Below are 21,455 nucleotides of genomic sequence, written 5' to 3'. Positions count from 1 at the left end.
TTTCCTTGTAGCAATGGCAATAAAACCTCAAACTAGAAAAAATCTAGGTGGACCAAGCATGGTTTTGGTCATTCATCATATTCCTCTGGGGAATTTTTGTTAAAAATACAAATTACCAGAACCCACTGCAAAATGTTCCAATTCAGTACATTTGGATTGACATGTGGAGATCTGTACTTTACAAGTTTGCAAGGATTTTCATGATTAGCCACTATGGAGACTTGTGAGTGAAGCCACAATCTCCACCTGGAAAAAATTTCAAAATTCATCCACTCAAAGACAGATTTGAAAATAAGGTTTTATTTGTTTATTTGAGGCATATAGTGCTACTCATTTTATTGAGTCATTAAATGTTGGTGCTCAAGGAAGATTACCTGATCAAAAAGAAAACAAACAGATGAAATAACTAAGGCCCAGCAAGTACCCAATGTCTACAGAAAACCCATTTCTTCTACACATTTCTCACTGCAATGCCTGCCTTCCACCTGGACGCTGCTTAAAGAATGTGCTTAAACGTGGTTTTTTTTCACACGTAATGTATCTTCCTTACTATGTTGATGTGTATTTCTATTTATCCGATTTCTACCTATTTTTAGAAAGTAATCAAGGCATTTAACAAATACATAAACAACACAAGAAGGCAAGTAAACAAGCAAGAAAGTTGGAAAGCAAGATCGAAGAAAAGAGAAGGTAAATATGTCAATGATAATTCTTCAACTTTGCACTGAAATTTATATTGGGTGCTGAGTCCTTGACAGAGCAAAAAGACAACTTGGCTGAAATACGTGGCATAATTTCTTTCTCATTATTTATTTTCCTTCTTGTATTAAACCAAGAATTGCTCAGCCAATAATGAATAGCTGTAACCTGTAACACTGAAGCCAACACCACGTTAAACTTTAATTCCATGATGCCAACGGCCTGCAAATTTCAGGAGAAAAGTTAGGAGATGACAAGGATCATGGAGAAAACAAAGTGACCTGTGCCGTGAGGACGCACCATGATATTGGGAAGACATTCCATCAGATTTAAACAAAAACTACTAAAGCTTTCCTAAAAGGAATTTATGTTGATTGTGGTTCTCATTTTTCAAACCTAATAACCAGACATAGATCTGAATTTCAATGTATCTGAACCAATATTTTTTCAGGTTTCTTTTTACTTTTTCTCACAGAATGTTACTTAGAATTCTTCAGCTCCTTCAGTTTCTCAGGCTTCATCTTTCTCATTTTTTAGGTATTTCCCCCAAAACAATGGTGGGAAATAAAAAGAAAAGAAAAACCATTCAATCTGACTCTCATGAAATGCACTGAGCCGCCAGTTTCCCTGGTTTGCTGTGGTTGTGGTTGCTGCCGCTGTTATGACCGTCCTGTCTTTTGTGTAACTTGAACGGTTCTTGCTTTTAAAAATGTTTATCCAGGCTCCGCGTACTTCCCATGTCTCCCTGCTGATAAAGCTTTAGCATAATTAAAGTATTTATATAAACACTGATGAATTCGACTTGCATTATTTAGACACACAAAAGAAAATTTCTGGCATTTCCAAGTCACAATTGTGTAATCAGATGACATACTGTCAGCTGGTTTAAGAATCCCTTTGCACCAGTAAAAAAAAAAAAATGTAAAATGGCTATGTTTTCTCTTTCCATTATATGATATTCTTCAGTGAAATTAATTTCACTGGATTATACTTCAACTTAGACTGAAAGTTTTAAAGTAGGCAGTCTAAAATAGCCACGCTGGACTATATTTGTTTATCTAATGAACTTGGGAAAATGAACATAACTGGACAGGGGATGGCTAAACATCACCATTCAATTAGGCCTAAGGCCTTTTTGTTGTTGTTTTTGCATTTAAGTAAAGTCTTGACCCTTGACACATCCTCATTATGGAAATAAATGTAACATTGAAAAAGCTAATGCCATTCTTTTGGAATTATGAAGGGGAAGAATTACAGCACACTGGGAATTTTGGGAGGAATTTATTTACAAAAGAAGTTGCCACATATGTTTTTATTGTGGTTGAAGCTTTAGTTTGGGAAAAGACAAAAGGGCAAGGAATTGGGGAGTTTGTGGATGAATGTGGATCTAATGAAGAGAGTCCATTGGTTCCACAGGCCAGGGTAAGATTCCCACAGTCCTGAACAAACAGTTCCCAGCCAATAATTTCTAAGCCTTTGTTTCCCCACTTTGGAATTCTGACTACAGGCATGTTACCAAGCCAACTGGGTTCACTACAAAGGCCCAGCAAAGCTCTTTTTATCACAAAGATCAAGACAACAATTGTGTGCCTACAAGAAAAGAACAACTAAAACCATCCAACAAGCATTAAAAGAACAATTCTAGAGATAGTTGCCTTTGAACTCCAATAATGGGCAACATTCAGTCCTGAGATTTGAATTCCGAGTTAAAAGAATTCATTACCAATTGCCTTTTCTTGCAGTTATAAGAGCGGCTGGCAGCAAATATTTTCAGCAGCATTAACTTTGTCAAATGTAATATTTTTCAGTCGTTTTGAATCCCATACAATGACTGTATTGTAAATTGACTTTATAGACTTAGTTTTGTTTATTATAGAGTTCATTTACGAAATAGTACAAATCTAAATTTTGCTTTGGCTTCACCCCAAACTACAGAAAATGGAGTATTGTTCTACAAAAGCTTGTTCTGAAATATTACTTCCTGAACGTAAAAGTATGCTGTTTACACAGATATATTCCATAGACATGCATAATGTCCGGTTCAGATAATAAAAAAGAATAGGCAATCTGGATGTTTCTTTCTATCTCTTAGCTGTGACCTGTGAACAATTTCAGTTCCATGTGGGAAAAAAACCCCAGGAATTTCCATTTTTGTGTAAACACTTCATTTTCTAATGATATGGGAGCAACTTAAACTGAATCTGACCAGACACCAATAATTCAGAATAAATATTCTACTGAAAGAATTTTACCACTATTATTTGTGGGGGCCTTATATATCCAAAACCTAGAAAATATGTTCTATGATTTAGTCATTCTTTATCATGTAGTCCATGATAAGCATTTGTTTTTCTGTGTTTGTTCTGAGTGTGTACTTTATTTTATTTCTGCATAGGAAAGACTAAAGAACTATCTTTTTAACCAGCTATCCTGGTGGTTCATTTTGTGGAAAGATTAAATGAGTCCTGCATTTGACAAAAATCTGAAATGACTACCCCAGTCCGGAGCAGTTTGTTGTTATCTAATGTGACTATCTTGCTGCTTCTAGAAAGCTTGGCAAAAAAGAAAAGGATGGAAGAATGTTCAGTGATAGAATGAGTGTTCTGGATTTTGGGTTTTAACTTAGATTTTAATGATCTATTTGTTATTTATATCCATATATGAGGTTTCAATGCTATGCCAGCAGATTTTATGTCAGAATCAATATTTTCATATAGGTGAATTAATTTCTTACATGGGAAACTCTGTAAACTTGGCAAGTAACTTCTTATTTGCAAATAATTAGCTTTAGTATATTGTCTGTAAGATTTCAGATTATCACTAAAAGAATATTTAGATGTATTTAGATGTTTTTAGTTCTACATTTGAATACTAGTTGCTGGTAAATAACACAAATACCTTAATTATCAGCCAACACAGACAATTTTTAAATAAAGGTAGATTGGTTAATTGTCTCCTTAGAAAAAATTCTGTACATCAAATCTGATTTTTCCATAGAGGGAATGTAATGTTACATTCTCATCAAGTCTTTGATGGCAGGAGATGTCACCAGGATGGTGGAGTAGACACCAGCCTTCACCCTCCCACAAAGAAACAAATATAGACAGCTATCAACAGACCAAAAAAGCCTTGAGAGGACTCAAGGGGCTGCTAAAATATCTGCAGCAAAACAGTGAAGCAGAAAAATGGAGAATATCCACACAGAAAGGATTGCTGGTGAAATCAGCATACCAAAGATGCTAGGAGATGGTTTGGAACAAAGACAAAAGGCAGAGGCAATCAGTATCAGCCAAATAGTGGGAAACAACATGGTCCCCAGCAGCCTGCTTCATGGAGGAAACCAGCATCTTTTCCCACTGAGGTAACCAACAGTCATTCTTGCCAGGGAACCCCAGAGAGGGAGAAGCAGATGCACATCCCCCACCAAAAAGCAGCTACTTCTGAGACACATTAGAAACAGAGCTGCCACCTCTCCCAACCCTACCTGTGCCCCATACCCCAAGCCACAGCCAACCCGCAAGTGCCCATGATCCACACCCAGGCTCTGTGCCTGCACTGCACCCACCCATGTCTCAGACACCAGAGCCATCACCATAGTGAGCTAGTTCACACTCTGGGTGCCAGAGCCAAGCTCTAGTTGCACATGCCTAAACTCTAGGCAACAATTCAGCCTCCATAGAGAGCTAGGCTCAAACCCGACCACAGGGCCACTTAATTCTACCCAAGCCTGTGCTCCTGTTCTCAGTTCCCTGGCTGCTTCATAAGGATGCATTCTTTGATTACTGTTACCAGTGAGGCAGCAAAGATACATGCACCCTGATCACCACTGCTGTTATCACCCTGGACCCTAGTGCCAAAATACCATGCATGCCAGTGCTTCAGGCCTCAAATCCATGACTGCTCCATCAGCACCATGCATCAGACACCAGAGCCACTGCCACTGCAAGCAAGCTTGAAAGCTGGACCCAGTGCCAAGAGGAAATATCCCCTCAGCTATAACTTCTTTGGTAGGAGAAAAAGAGATTGGCAGACCTTAGCAGGCATTGCCACCAAACCCCAAAAACTCTTGCCACTAATGCATACATCCACAGCATAGTTGACTAAGGATTCCTGCAATCTTTGTCAACACCAACCTCAGCTGTCAGAGCTGGAGGGTCATTACACAGCTGTACAATCAGTAGTGCCAGAACTGCTATATCCTACCCAGCAAGCACCCTTGCACCCCATACTTACAGGGAAAGATCTTCCCATGGTGAAATCAGCCCATATAGTGTAGAAAAGGTGACTGTTCCACCAAATGCAAAGACATTAATGTAAGGCAACAAGAAACATGAAAAACCAAGAAGGCAAAACACCACCAAAAAAACACAATAACTTCCCAGTCACTGACCCCAAAGAAATGGAAATATATGAACTGCCTAACAAACAATTCAAAATAATTTTTTTAAGGAAGTTCAGCAAACTTTAGGAAAAATACATATAAACAATTCAATGAAATTAAGAAAACAATAAATGAAACATGGGATTTAACAGTGATTGAAAGTATTTAAAAAAACTAGATAGAAATTCTGGAAATAGAAAAAAACAATCCTTATACTTTGCATAGAACCACAAAAGATCCTTAATAGTCAAAGTAATCTTGAGCAAAAAGAGCAAATCCAGAAGCATCATACTACCTGATTTCAAAATCTACTGTAAAGCTGAAGTAATCAAAACAGTATGGTACTGACATAGAAATATACAAATAGACCAATGGGATAGAATACAAAAGCCAGAAAACACACACACACACACACACACACACACACACATATGGTTACTTGATTTTTAACAAAGATGCCAAGCACTCATAGGCAGGAGCTATGGGCAGCCCCTACTGTCCAGCAGAAGGCAGGAGCATACACGTGGTCCTAGGCAAGAGCTGTGGGTACCCAACAGATGGCAGGAGCATGTAGAAACCACCACTTCCATGCAGGGGGCCCACCCAGCCACCTCTACAGCCCCAACCACCACAAGATTGGCTCACCACCACAGTAACAGCCACAGCCACCACGCAGGCACCCTACCAGACACTCAACTGCACTGACATAAGGAGATTCACCCGTGGAGATGAGAAAAAGAAGTCTCTCTCCTCAAAGCCCACTCTAGAGTAATAGAAGGAGCAACTGCTCTATAAGTTGACCAGACATCAGAGATTAGGGGGGGCAAAAGGATCAGGGAGATGTTAATCAAAGGACACAAAATTTCAGTTAGACAGGAAGAATAAGTTCGAGATCCATTGTCATACATCATGGAGAGTATTGTTAATAGCGATATATTATAGACCTGAAAAATGCTAAGAGAATAGATTAAAATGTCCTCACCCCCCCCACACACACACATACATATGTGAGGGAATGTGCACATTAAGCAACTTGATTTGGCTATTACCCAATGTATGCATATATATCAAAGCATCACATTGTCCTAATAAATATATACAATTTTTACCAGTCAATTAAAAAGATAATTTTTTTAAAAAGACCTTGATGACAAACTTTTTAGAAAAGAAAATGATCAGTCATAAGTTTCATATTTATTTAATGATAAACAATTTGTTTATATTCCACACAGTATGATCAGGTTCATAGAACAGCCAAATCTAAATATTTTACTAAGAAATCTTAGAACAGGAATTGTACCTGAGTCCAACAGTTATCAGGACAAGCAAGTGGAGAAAAAAGAAAGGAGAGAGGAATGATTTTATAATACCACACGCAAGACTGAGAAATGTAATTTGTGACCTGCCTGCTTTTAGTTCCACAAATAATGACATGGGACTCTCTATGCAAAGGGCTTTGGGTATGAATAGCTGCAAGTCAAAAATCTATGACTGCTATGCATATTAGTCATTCAAATGTAGGGCAAATGAAGTGAAAGCAATAAATGAATGATGTGTTCCAAGGCTCTTAGTCTACTTTTAGATGTCAATAAATCTATAAAGGTTTTTTGGTATTTTTGGCACCAACAACACAAAAGCAAAAGTGTCGAATTAGTATTTATATTGTTAGACTCTCTATGTACCTTTTTGGTATGTACACATGTATGTGTGTATATACCTATATATCACATAAAAATATATACAACCAATCCTAAAGCTTCTAATTTGTCTCCAAAGAGTAAAAAAGAACTATGGCAACAATAAAAGTATATGGTAAGCTCTTATCTTTTTGGAACAATATCTGATTTATATATCATTGAAATATACATGAATCTTTGGTTTGGCTGTGCAATTCTGAGGAGCTGTCATTAAGAATATATTCTTTATGGATCAATGCGTAATTTGTATGTCTTAAGATATAGTATTAGCACTCCCAGATTGACATTTTTTCCCAAAAAGTTTATATATAAACTCTTCCTAAGCATATTACCCATCTACCTTTTGGAGCCTTTCAAAAATTAAAAGAGAAAGAAAATGTAGTTTAATGTTTTTGTTTGTCTTATAAAGGAACCCTTTTAATATTCAAAGTAAACATTTCATAAGGAATAAAAAATTGTTTTGGATTTCTATCTCTAATACAAAACTATGGCATGTCCCGGCTGAAACATAAAGTTAACCTAGAATTCCATTTGCTTACATATGGACTCTGTCTTCCCCTTTCAGTTTTCACTAGTAGGGAGGGCAAGACATGGCACCATCAATGATGGCTAGGTTCATTGCCCTCTCCTGACAAGAGTGGCCACAAGCAATTCATTCACAACTCACTGTGACCTTGCCCTCCTGGTTACAGCTCCCTGAACCATGATATGGGCCTGAACCAAGGCAGACACCCTCACATGTCCAGCAGTCCTGGTGTCAGACCAGCACACATGTTCAAGCTAGTAGGAAGAACTAGGAAGAAGCAGAGATGGGAGACCTAAGCCATGGTCACTGTTTTTCATGCTTTTAATATAGTATTTCCACTCCAACAAGACTCCACAGAGTAGATAATAAATATCCCTGTTTTACAGATTGAAAAACTGACAAGCAGAAAGATTTACATAATTTTCCCAACGTCATATACCTAAGGAGTGGCTGAGCAGGGATTCACACAAAGCTCTGTCTGACTGCATAGCTGCCCCACTACTTATGTTATACATGCTGATAAAGGTTATTAGTTGTAAGTAGATGCAAGTATATCACTACCTGAAAGTGGAAAAAGTCCAGTGGCTATCTCATCAATTGTTAGAATGGAAAATTCTTGAGATTCTCAAAAATCGAGGACTTTGTCTTATGTATCTCTGCATTCCTCATGATGACTAGGTCAATGTTAGTATTCTGGGTGTCCAAAAAATAATTTTTAAATGGAAAATATAGTTTGGATATGTGTCCCCACAAAGCTCATATTAAATCTGATTCCCAGTGTGGTAATATTGGGAAGTAGAGCCTTTTAAGAAGTAGGCCTAGTAGAAGGTGTTTGGGTCATGAGGGTGAATCCCGCATGAGTAGATTAATGCCTCTGTGGAGTTGAGGGAGGGAATTCTTGTTCTGTTAGTTCTTTTGAGAAGTAGTTATTAAAAGGAGCCTGGCACCTCCCCTTCCTCTCTCACTTCCTCACTTGCCATGTGATCTTACACCCACTGGCTGCCTTCTCGTCTTCCAACATGAGTGGAAGCAGCCTGAGGCCTGTACTAGATGCATCTGACCCAGAATTGTGAGCCAAATAAACCTCTTTTCTTTATAAATTACCCACTCTCAGGTATTTTGTTGTAGCAACACAAAAATGGACTAATACAATGAATCATGCATAAATTGGAATGTATTTTCATCTCGCTGTAGTTACCAATGACACTAAACTGTACTTTTGTGTAAATATGAGGTACACATTAAAAATTTTTTAATATGCTAGTGATTGTACAATAATGTAACACAGAAATCATTAGCTATTTGTTATATTCATTCACTGCGCCTTAATTTATTACTTCATTAAGAGATAAATAAATCCATGGGCTAATTGCACCCTTAAAATGTCTTTGATCTTGGTGCATCTCTGAAACCCAATTTAGAACTGAATTTTTAAGACTATAGGCAACATCTGGAGGGGAAAAGATGTTATCATATGTCTGATCATTTAAAATCCAAACATCAGCATAAGGAATCTGTAAATGAGACATCAAAGCCAGTGGATCTACTAATGAGTGTCTCACAGGTTTGCCAAAAAAAAAAAAACCTAATAGCATGAAAACTTTAAGTAATACATTACTGTTTACAGAGCATTTTTCTAAGTTTCTCAAACTAAGATACTTGTTCATAGCAGAAATCAAAAGATAAACAGGGTTAAGTGTCAAGTTGTATAAAATAATTTTATATGAAAGCAAATGGATCAACTATGGATGAAAAAGATAAACTATGTACTCATTTTTAAGACATAAAAGAGTAAACCTCGATAAAGTTATTCTCTAATGTGTTCTTCTGGGTTTTTCCCAATTCCTCCCCTACCGACTGTGAAAGAAAGTCGTGAAAACATTTAAGAAAAACTACTATCTTCTTTTGTCTTCTGGACACCCCTGTGCTGTAGTTGTGTTCATGCCAGTTTACAAGTAAGTAAAGAAGTGCTGAGAAGTTAACTTCCTCAATTGTGGAGGGAAGGGTTTTAAAGAACATTTTCATTTCCTAGAAGGATTCCCTCTTACCCCTTGCAAACCCAATTCATAGCACATTATCAACATCCTATGTCAGATTTAAGAATGCTCTGGAAAAAATGCATGTTAAGATTAATTGCTGTGTATGAAGTGTATAAAATAGGTATATAATTATATTCATTCTTAACCTACTTTCTTTTAAACAATTCTCTTACTAATCAACATTTTTCCTTTTTGCTGTGAAACATGACATACTTAATTTCTGTAAACTATAAAGGAAATTTGCAACAGCGATTCTTAAAGAGTAATCCCTGAACCAGTGCCATTAGTATCACCTGAAAACTTGTTAGGAATGCAAATTCCCAAGCTTGGCCCCAGACCTACTGAATACAGGACTCTGGGGATAGAGCTCAGTAATCTGTTTTAACAAGCCCTCCCAGTGATTCAGGTGCCAACATTTGAGAACCACTTATCTGAAATGATTCCACTTGCATTTTGTTTCACAATTGTCTGTAAACTCTCACTTCACTTGAAGAAAACAGAAACTGAAAACTATACGCCATGCATTACAAGTATGTGCAAGAAAAACCATACAGTTACCCAATAGGTGGAAAAGCCTTTACTCCTTCATAAAAAGATTTCTAGGTGAATGAAGTATATATTAATCAGTTTTCATGTTCTCCTACATTGGCAATGTTTTTGATTAACAAACCACTGCCGAGGCTGGTCCCAAGTGTACTCAAGCTTTCACTACAGAAAAGTAGAGGCAGGTGATAGATACATAGTAGTGTAGGGGCAAAGAAAGTTTTTCCTCCCTCTCTGATTCTGCTGAATGAACTGGTGATAGACAGATTAACAGGAGAAAAGGCATACAAATATATTAACATACATAAGCATGGGAGCTAGACAAAGTATGAGACTCGAAGAACAACCAGATGGTGAAAACTTAAGTAGCATCCTCTTCATAGAGGAGGAGAGGGAGATGGGGGCGTGGGCAATTTTGAGGAGTAGTAAATGATTTTCAGGGGAATCAAATGAGCCAAAAGAACAGACAATGGCCTTGAACAAAGTGTCTCAGAGCTCTAGGGAGGTGGAGACAAATTGCAGGAAGGTGAGAAGCAGATTTCATTGCAAACAAAGGTTGTCTTATTATACAGATAAAATCTCCCAGGTAATCTCTCAGAGCTGCCCTCAGAAGAATGAATGAACACTCTGGATGTGGTGACAACTTTTAGTCTTTTCTCCTCTCTGGTGATTAATTTTCCTTGGTTATTTAATGAGCTGTATGGGGAGGGGGTATGAAGACAATCAAATTTCTTTCAGAAATAAGTTTTCTCAATCAGATAAGGAAATTCCAGAGAAAGCCCCTCCCTGTGCTTGTGGAGGTCCAGGGAAGAAACAAGAGAAAGTTGCAAAGTCCTTGCTTCTGATGCACTTTCTAAGGGCTTCCAACTTCCCTTAATTCAGAAGAGCTCAGCATGCCAAAGCATCAAACTTTGGGATATCATTTTCTGAACCCCTATGATAGATGATAGATAGATAGATAGATAGATAGATAGATAGATAGATAGATAGATAGATAGATAGATAGATAGATAGATAGATAGATAGATAGATAGACAGATAGATAGATAGATAGAGTGAACTTGATGTATATATATGAAGTAAGAATATATGCACACCTCTGAAAATCCCCTAGGATGCACAGAAAGGGCATTAGCTTTTTAAAATGTCTATGTTGTACTTGAAGTACATCTTCGGAAATTAAATAAAGGAATATGATGATAACTAAAAAAGAACACTTTGTCAGTTTAGGGGCCTCAGAGCACAGAGAATATGGACAACTGTCCCATGAGGTATATGGAGAGAGGCTGGAATCCCACCTGAGCAGAAGACACAGTACCCAGGCTTTGACCTTTAGTTCAAGCTCCTGACTATTAACATCTCAAATCAGGACTACACCAAACTGACTGGAGAAAAACTCTGAGCAGACCATTCCAGATGACAACCGCTCCATGGAAACTTCTACCTGAGGATTTTCCATTCTGGTGTAGGGGTGAAGGGGATCTTCCCTCCACCTTTGAATGTTTGAGTCGGCTGAAATAAACTGACCATAGATTAACAAAGAAAAAGGTGAGTTTACTACGTGTGTGGGGAATTACAGCAGAGTGATTACCCAGTAAGGTTCAGAAGCTTATACATCCTTCTTCGTGGGGGAAATGGAGATGGGAAAATGTAAGCAATTTTGAGGGGTAGTAAATTATTTTTAGGAGAGTTAAATGAGCCCAAAGAACAGACAATAGTTTGTAAATGATTCTCGTAGGAAACTGAATGGGACTAAAGATCAGAAAGTAGCTTATAACAACATCTGCCTAGGTGTGGTGACATCCCTTAGTCATCCTTCCTACAATATGAATTCCATTGTCATCCTTCCTACAATATGAACTTAATCTTCCCTGGCTGATGAAATTTCAGGGAGGAGATCAAAGGCAATCATGTTTCTTCTGGAGGAGGGACCCACTCGATGAGGATCTTGTGACCTGCTTCAGGGCAGAAGGGGGAAGTCAGAGTTCTTCCTGCATCTGCCATTTCTCAAATTCCTTCAGTTTACAATACTCGCTATGCCAAAATGCCATATTTGGGGGTAGTGTGTTCTGAATCCCATCACACAACCCTGTAAATGTACTTAATGCCACTGAATTGTGCACTTAAAAATGGTTAAAATGGTGAAGTTTATGTTATCTGTGTTTTATCATGATTTAAAAAAAATGGAAACAAAATCTTGAGATTCAGAAAGGTCCATAGAATGGGCTCCTGGTGAATATCAAAGGTCTGTGACTTTATTGCTCTTAAATGGAAAAAACAAAATGGATAATCTCACAGGCAGTAAACAGAATCCTTCAAGAAATTATTCTGAATCTCACTTGTAACAGTCATCCCATGACATAAAATGTTAACTAAAAGTCTAAAACCTGAAAAAGCATTAATTAAATATTGTAGAAGAGGAAAAACATCTTTTCCTTTTACCCATCTTTGCTGGGCCCCTGTAACAAAAGGCACATGAACAAAAGAAAACCATGCAAATTTATTTAATATAAGTTTTATGCGACTGGGAGCCTCTATTAGGGAATGAAGACCCAAGTAAGTAGTTAAAACTGGGTGTTTCTTTTTTTTTTTTTTTGTCTTTTTCATGACAGGCACTCAGCCAGTGAGTGCACTGGCCATTCCCATATAGGATCCAAACCCGCGGCGGGAGCGTCGCTGTGCTCCCAGCGCTGCACTCTCCCGAGTGCGCCACGGGCTCGGCCCAAAACTGGGTGTTTCTATGCTAGGTTTGATGAAGAGTGAAGAGTCGTGGAGGAAGATGACAGGATAAGGGGGTGTGAGCTCACTGCTTAAACTAGGGGAGACAGCAAGGACTGTTTGTTCAGATTCTTCATGCATGTGTCTTCAGGGATGAGGATGGGCCTTTTCTCCGGGCACAGGGAAGGCACCTCTCACATGAGGGTCTTAGGACTCATTTCAAGGAAGGTCAGAAAGCCTTCCTGAACATGTCATTTGCCATATTTCTTCAGCTTAGAATATCCAATATGCCAAGGTGCCATATTGGAGGGTAGCATGTCGTAAGCCCTGTCAACAGCATGCAACAAAGTTGTTCTGAACTCTCAGTAAGTGGTGGGATTGTCATTAGTAGATTATACACGAGAGCTGGGATGGATATTGAAGTTTAAAAAACAGATTAATGTTAAAGGAGGTGGCAAGAGAGCAAAAACTAGACAAAAAAGGAGAGGGGAAAAAAAGCCTCTCTGACAGCCAGCTGTGCAAGGGAAGAGGACAGATAAGGGAGAGTAGCAGTCGAGAGGCATGAGGTAGCAACTGTTTGAAAAGCTAACAGCAGTGAATTTAATCTGGGGATGGAAGGAACTGTGTGTGAAACTTGACGACGGTTCACGCACAAAGTCTCATTCTGTGATGTTCTTACTTCGCTCTCGCTTTTGATGGAGGACATGATGATCATTATGGGGAGGAATACCAGGGATTGGGAGTCGAGGTAAATTATTTTGGCCAAGTGCCTTTGATGTGCTCAGTCGAGGAGGTGAGAACAGGAAGACTGAGCGACAGGTCTTGGCTGGATGCAGCAGGAAGCAGCCCACACAGGGGTAAAGGTTTGGTCACGTTTTGAAGGGAAGACAGAGACATTTTCTGGCACCAATGCACAGCAAAATGCAGCAGGATTTGGCAAGTAGAGCCAGGCAGGAAAAGGTAGAAGGAAAGATAATTAAAAGATAACAATGAGTCTTTAATCTGGTAGCCAGAAGGAAAAGGTGAGAAAAATAGAAGATGGTTACAACCAAAGCAAAAGTATTACGTTAGTATTAAATTATTAATTTAGCAATATGTTAAATGTGATAACCTAAATATCTGTAGTCTAAAAGTGTAAACAGCAAAGAAAATAAGTTTTAAAAACTTCCAAAACTCTTTTCACAGGGAAAAATCTCTCATTCCTATAACCACATACCCCAATGCATTTATGCTATTTGTGAAGAATTTGTTGGGGGTGTTTTTCTCAAAGCTTTGGAGGATTTGTTTGAAATCTTTATTCATGACTGTTGTAGGGGAAGAAAGGTGTGACGCCTTTCCTCTGCATCATAAGGGTCACGGCTAACACTCCTATAACAAAAGACAGGTTAGCAAAAGAAAAGCACAACAGATTTATGTAATTATAGTTTTATGTGACACAACAGCCTTCAGAATGAAGAACTAAAGACTCAGGGAAAACCATCTATTTTTATGTTTATATTTGATGAAGAACCTACAGCCATATAAAAATGTGATTTGACAAAAGGGTATGATCTAATGGTAACACACTGGGTGGGGAAACCCAGCAAGGCCTGTCCATTCAGATTTTTCTTGTTCTTTCTGTATTGCATTCCTTCCTCCCGGATATGGGGCAGAACCTCTCTGGAATGAGACTTATGACCTACTCTCAGACAAGGTAGGTAAGAGAATTTCTTTATGGCCAGTTCTTACACAGAAAGGCAGGGAAAGGTTCAGGTAATATTTCTAGTTTCTATGACCTACCTCGGTTAGAGGAATTGTAGTCTGTATGGCCTGCCTTGGGGGAGGAAGTGGAGCAGGAGAAGGTCAGAGAGGTCTTGCTTCTGAAGCCCTTCCAATGTCCTTCAGTTCAAAGTACTGAGCGTGCCAAGACGCCATACTTTGGGGCATTGTTTTCTGAGCTCCAAAACTATTAAACCTCGTTTGTGGCTCCTTGTATGTGCCCTAGTACAAAAAAGTATCCTGTACTGAAGAGTTGCAGATAAATAAAGAGGCATATACAGGTCTATGCTCTTGTGCTACTCGCCATAATAAAAATAGTGTGTGCGGTGTGCCAAATAAATTGTGTGTTGAGATGTTACATTACACTAAATAAATCGATAAAAACAAATGTCTTTCAGCAGAATAATTTTGCCTTAAACTCCTAACATGTAACAAAAAAATAGATTTTGTGTGTTCTTAAGCATGGATTGTAAACAGCACCATGCCAGTAGTCTCAGTTTATTGTTTTGTGTAAGTTTAGAGAGAGAGAGAATTGTTTGCTAGAACAAAACACTTTTTAAAAAAATGATTTTTATCTTTCATTTAGGTTAATAACATACCACATATATTTGTCAATCAAATTAGAATTACTGTCAGCCCATAATGCATTTTAGTTTAGCCAATATCAGTCAGTCCTGATTTATTTGCTTAATAGAAATCTAATTGAGTTTCAGGCTGCTCTTCTCGCTTCCGCTGTTAACAGACCAAGTACATCTTTAATTTCTAAGACTGATGGTGTGGTAGCAGTGGAGAGGAAGAGCCATTTGCATAAGGCCCCAGAAGGGTGCCAAAACTCTTCACGCTTTAAACAACAGCCTTTATTATTCTGTAAGTGGATGTGTTGAATTTTCATGCTTTTGTTTCCAGTTCAGTCCTGACAGAAAAGAATAAAGTAGATTTTGCCAGCACCCCTGCTGTGCCCTGGGGGAGAAATTCAATGTGCCTCATTTGTCTTAATTGGAGAACCGCCCTCAGCACCAGCTTTTTCTATGAATACATTAGCATAACAGACAGAAATTCAAGCCCACTTTTGTAGAAATAGCCTCCCCCACACTCACACCTCCCATTTTTAAGACTGATAAAAACTGCAAGAGGGGAGAAGCGCGTGTTTCATCTCCTGGATTTCTTATACTTGCTGTTGTAAAATTCCGTGTACAGGAGAGATGCATCAAGCCTATTTTATCTCGGCACTGTTATTAGAGCCAGTCGTGAAAACTGTGATAAATATCACCCATGACAGAGAGCTGAAAGCTTCTCTTTATTCTTCATAATGTGCTAATCCTATATACTTGTTCTTTGACTGGTTTTGCTGCTTTTTCAGAGAGGAGAGTTGGTTTTACACAAAGATGAATGTGCAGCCGCTTTGAATGAATCTAGAAGGAAAAAAGAAAAAGAAAAGAAATTCTTACTGAGGCGAATTTATTAACACTAAAACAAATGCACTTGTCTCAGTCAAAGCAAGATTTTAAACTCTGTGTCAATTCATTGGAGAAATTTATTAAATTCATCTTCACGTTTTTCATATTACAAAAGGCCTCTAAGTCTGGACAAACAACCTGTGCTGTGTAAATCATTTCCTGATCCAGGCTCTTCCAGTATCAGATTGAACTAATGGAATTTAAAGGTAGGTATTTCAAAAGAAATATTTCATCTACGTGTTCCTAAGACTGCTATTAATTTTTTCATCACATCTGTTCAACCTGCTTGCCATTGCCAGTATGTGAGTGAGATGAAAAACATGGGAAAAGATGTAATTTCTTAATAAAACGTGGTGTTCGCATTCTCTTGGAAAGATGGCTGCCTTTCAGGAAAACAATGAATCCATATTTTGTCTTGATTTTTCTCCAAAAGGCCTAATTTGCCACGTCAGTCATGCTGCTCCCACTAGATGCCTTCCAGGGATTTTAAATAGGGTTTTTTGTTTGTTTCTTGTGAAGAGCTTGTTTTGTTTTTAATTATTTCTATGCCAATTTAGAAATTAAATATTTGGGGGGTTAGGTCCTTGTGAGTAAATGAAAGGAAAAATCATTTTGGAATTCAGAAGTTTCTGTGGCCTAGAGAGAACCAACCAATTCTTCCTTCAGTGTAAATCCTCATTGTATGGCCAGTTTCAAATGCTGGGTAGACTTCACAGGAAGCCTGAAGGCAAAGCTGGGGGGTGTCATGCTCCCCATCCCCCTTTCTCCTCCCATCCTTCACTTTCTACTTACTCAGCCCCAATCAGCATTCCAAGAGGCTATGCAAGTTGATAAGTATTGGAAACTACAGATAAAATGTTTGCTTTCGTGTGTAAATGAATTTAAAACATAATCATTTGGCTTGATCTGTCCTGTAAGAGGATGCCAGCTATTCACTTTATTACTGGTTTCATCTACATTATAAAACTCACAAGCAGTTTACCTGGTCTATCAGATAATTCCTGCTTCTCTCTTTTCTTTTTCTTTCTTTTTTTTTTTTTTTCTTATTAATACTGTATTTATTTGTCTTCTTTCTGTCAAACCCGGAGCCAACCACTTTCCCCAGGTTGCCTGGGGAGATCTAGGAGAAGGAACATACAGGGCAGATGAGACACAGGAGAAAGAAATGTGGGAGGGGGAGGCAGCTCCTTCACATGGTGAAGAGGATGAGAAAGGCCACCGTCAGGCAAAAGAGTCCCACGGCCTTCGAGAGGGCAAAGCCCTGAATGGTGTAGGAGGAGAGTTGTTGCTTCAGAGAAGGGTTCCTGGCATAACCAATGATGAGGCTCCCAAACACAGTGCCAATCCCAGCCCCAGAGCCAGCCACCCCAACTGTGGCAGCCCCAGCCCCAGTGAACTTGGCTGCTATGTTGATGTCCCTTGAAATGGCACTGATTTGGAAGTTGCATCTAGGGACAAGTGAGTTCAGGGAACATGAGACTGCCAAGCTGCTGAGGCTCTCATCTGTCAGTATCTCTGGTTTTTCCAACTGCAAAGCACACAGTGGTTGGCTCAGCAGCTGAGATGTGCTCCTGGCCAAGGAGGAGATGGACACAAACTTGGAGCAAACATTACATTTTCAGGGGTGAGGGGCTGTGGCAGTAGAGCTGCTCCCAGTGCAGAGAAGACAGAGAGGGGTGTGGGGCCCTGCTGCTTTCTAAACACACATTCTAGGCACTCAGAGAGTTCTTCCTTGATTCCTCCTCGTGCCTCCCCTGCAACTCACATTAATGTCTTGTCTGGGATCTGCACACACACCTAATTTGTGCGGCTCAGCCTGTCCTGCACATTAGCAAAAGAGATGGTCCCCTGTGGACCCTCAAGGCTCTCTCCATCCCATATTATCATTTTCTCTTTAAAAAATAAAATACTCATTTTCCAGGAATCTTATATTCCTATCAACTTTCCTATCCTATCAATGTTCAAAAATTATAAGGAAAGAGAAATGGAATTGTTGGGAAAATTCAAAATTAATTATTTCAGTAGTTTGTTTAGCCTTTAAAACAGAACCTGCTTATTGTATTAGCTTTATTGATAATCAACTGCTCTACACTCCCACTTCTGTAAACTGTGCTTGCTTATTGCAATAGCTACATGAATGATGAGAAAATGAAATACATTACTGCACTAGGTACACGAATGCTGCAAAAGTGAAAGAGTCCACCATATAAACCCTGTAAGACCTAAACTCGGGGCTCAGATCTTGGAGCACTAGCTCATCTGGGCCTGCCTGTGTAATAAAATACCTGATTCTCCAACCCTCTAAGTGCCAACTGCTTCTTTGTCAAGTCTGTTCCATAACACAATGAGAGGTAGAATTCAGGACTGAAAGCTTTTCTTGAAAGGTTGTTGCTGTTACTCTTACATATATTTTACTGTTAAAGATTTTTCTTAGTATTTCCTATTCTGAGAGTAATATGTATTCATTGTATCAAAATGAGAAAATTCTGAAACACAAAAAAGAATAAAAGCCACTCATGTTTCTTTATATTGCTCCAGTTTCTGAGAAAGACCCACATTCTTCATGAACATAATAGGCAAATTGGTATTTTAAAATTGTGCTAATGACAAACACTCTCTCCTGGACCAAGTCTGGCTTCTCTGAGCTTTACTTTTCAATTAGGCCTGTGTTAGAACCAGTTTTAGCAAGAATACTATCAAGTCAATTCAGACAGAATTTCCCACCCTCCATAACTGGTCACCTTTAACATCTGACCACATCCTCATCCCCCACCATCTCTCAGACAATGTCTGATCACCCTGGCCTAACTTAAGTACAGTTTAACAAGAACTGTCCTACCCTCAAAGTAAAGTTCAATCCACAAACCCTGCACTCTGCTCCTTGGCTATAAATCCCCATTTCTCTTTGTTGTATTCATAATTGAGCACAGTATCCCTCCCCTACTGCAAAACCACATTGTAGTGGTTCCTACACCTCTCTCAACATCCTTAAAGTCTATGTTATTGTTTTAACAAGTGTCAGAATATTTTTTTCTTTAATATTTTAAAAAGAAAACCTCTAAACAAATAAATTTAACATAGTTTGCATGAGTATTAAAGGATTCATGAACCAGGCAGCACTCAAAACTAGACGAGGTTCAGAAAGCTGTCCTTTATCAGCACCACACTCTCCCGAGTGAGCCATGGGCCGGCCCCGAGAAAGCTGTGCTTTAACAGCTTCTTGAGCAGCAAGCTTTCATAGGCTAAACTCAGAAGCAAAGTAATGACTTGATTGGCTACTGCAAGGCATTTGCCTTATCTGGATATGATCCCATGGAAACTTCCTAGTTAGAAATTAGCTGGCTATTTCTGATGGGCTAAGCATAAGTTTGGTGTTTTTGTGCTACCGTTTACATTGAATTGGGTTTGGTTTTGCTTATGTAGAAACCCAAGGCACTGGAACTGTCTCAGCCTAATGGCCTCCCAATTAATTATCTTAACAACACTAATATGGTACTTTTGTGTCCCCTCCAGTGCCAGTTTGTCCCAGCTGTCCTAGGTTGAGAGGTACCAGTCAGATTTAACCTCTGTGGAAAGACAAATCTGTTGTTAACCTAGTCAGAGTTAAGGAGGACCACTTTGTGGTGATTCACTCCTTATTCTTTGTGCCATCACTCTCTCTGAAAATCTATTTGCCCCACATTTATCATTTGTAGTAATGACTTTTGAAAATCAAACACAGGTATTTGGTAGGGAGGGGCAGGTTGGGGTGGGAACACAGGTGGACAGGAAGTTAACTCTCCCCATGGAGATGAATTTGTCTCAAAGACCTATAGTAAAGATAATCCTGATGGTTTCATACAGCATGCCATTGTGGGCATTACATGAGTAAAGGTTAAGAAGTTAACTTGAGGAGACAGGTCTTGACGTGGCATGTCTCTCAGAAGAAACTCCTGGGATTCTTCCATGAATTTATACTTTTGAAGAACAAAATTTCAAAAGTCATATAAATATTAATATGAAAAAATTTAGAATAATTGACTTTGGAAAGTATTCTTTCAACTACACAAGTTCCTTACATGGCTCCAACACAAAAGCCAAATGAGTGGGCCCCCTAGTAGGACCAGAGTTTAAGGAAAAATATTCCTGAGTTTAAACAAACAATTCAAATAAGACCTAAAATTCCACAAGATAATTTTTCCTGTTAAAGTTACAAAGAAAAAGACATATAAGTGCTAATTTAACATCAACAAATCAACAAGAAGATGCACCTCTTCCTGTAGTAGCAGGCATAATGAAGTGAGGGGGACGCTAATACTTGTTTTGTACCTTAAAATTATTAATCTTAGGGAATTATTAACAAATTAGGCAAATGGGAATCTCCCGTTTATTTACAGAACAGCCTGGCTATTATTTTTGTTTGTTTGTTTAAACTTCTTTGAAAGATATTGATTGAATATTCACTTCCTTGGCTGATAATGTCTTTGTACCTGTTTCTAAAGACTTAGGCAACATAAACGGGAGAGTCACTTGAAGTAAATTCTGCCTTATCTATTGATGGGATTTAGAACGTTACACTCCAAATATGGCATCTTAGAGCACTGAATATTTCAAGTTGAAGAAATTTGAGAAACAGCAGGTGCTGAAAGGACCTTCTGACCTTTCCCTTCTCTCCTAAAGCAGGTCATAAGACCCTCATGTGAGAGTTGCCCTCCCCATAATGAAAGGAAAGGAGCATCCTTATCTTCAAAGACGGAAGAGTGCTGAGAAGAATCTGCAAGAACAGATTCCATTGCTAGGGCTCCCCCATTTATTACCCTTAGTTCATACCCTTTTGTCTCACCATGTTTTTCCATGACTTTACACTCTTCATCAAGCCTAGTATAAAAATGCTCAGGCTTAGCCATTTCTTTGGGTGTTCATTTCCTTACGAAGGTTCCTGTGTCACATAAAACTTCATTAAATAAACTGGTATATTTTTCTCATGTTAGTCTGTTCTTGTTAGTGCAATTAACAGGGCCCTAGCCAGAGAACCTAGAAAGGCAGGGGAAAAAGATTTTTTCCTCCCTGGCACTATCAACATTCTTCAGTGATATATCTGTTCTACAAAAAGAGAAGAGATGTCAGGTAATGAATGATGGCTGATAAGTAACTATGTCCCTTAGGTTTTAACCTAGAAAAACCAAGACAAGACAGCTGTGTGGGTATGTCATTGTACCCAGCATTTTCCCCTGTGGAAAACCAACTCTGGTCCAGATCTGTATCTGTACCAACTGAAGACAGACCAAGATGCTACTCCTCAGTTGTTTGGTCAGACAAAGGAAAGCAAAAAATACAGGTACACAGGCTGTCACTGTTACCAGCAGCTCTCTGGAATGTTCTGAAAAACAGAGAGAAAACAGGGAGGAGGGTAAGAGGTCATATGAACATATCCACCAGATATCGAAGGCAAAGAGAGGAAAAGAAGTTGTCAAAGGTACAGCAATAAGAGGAAGTCTGGGTAGGAGTGGAGTGGTAGAGAAACTGAGGCCGTGTCGGGGAAGACACTGCAGGATGGGTGGCAGGCACATGCACAAAGTGTGAGAGGAGAGGTGACCCTGTCTGAGATTCTTTGAGCTGTGACTATGCTGTCTTCCTCATTCATCTGAATATATGACT

At 38.8% G+C, this 21,455-nt stretch overlaps 1 pseudogene; it reads right to left on the bottom strand.

Annotated features, from left to right (window-relative positions):
• Nucleotides 1–17,007: 17,007 nt before the first annotated feature.
• Nucleotides 17,008–20,704, bottom strand: LOC134370564 (ATP synthase F(0) complex subunit C2, mitochondrial-like; annotated as a pseudogene).
• Nucleotides 20,705–21,455: the final 751 nt, after the last annotated feature.

This window comes from Cynocephalus volans, chromosome 2 (assembly GCF_027409185.1).
Source record: "Cynocephalus volans isolate mCynVol1 chromosome 2, mCynVol1.pri, whole genome shotgun sequence".
Taxonomy (NCBI): Eukaryota; Metazoa; Chordata; class Mammalia; order Dermoptera; family Cynocephalidae; genus Cynocephalus; species Cynocephalus volans.
The sequence above is the reverse complement of the archived record's forward strand: the minus strand, read 5'-3'. Positions and strand labels throughout refer to the sequence as shown.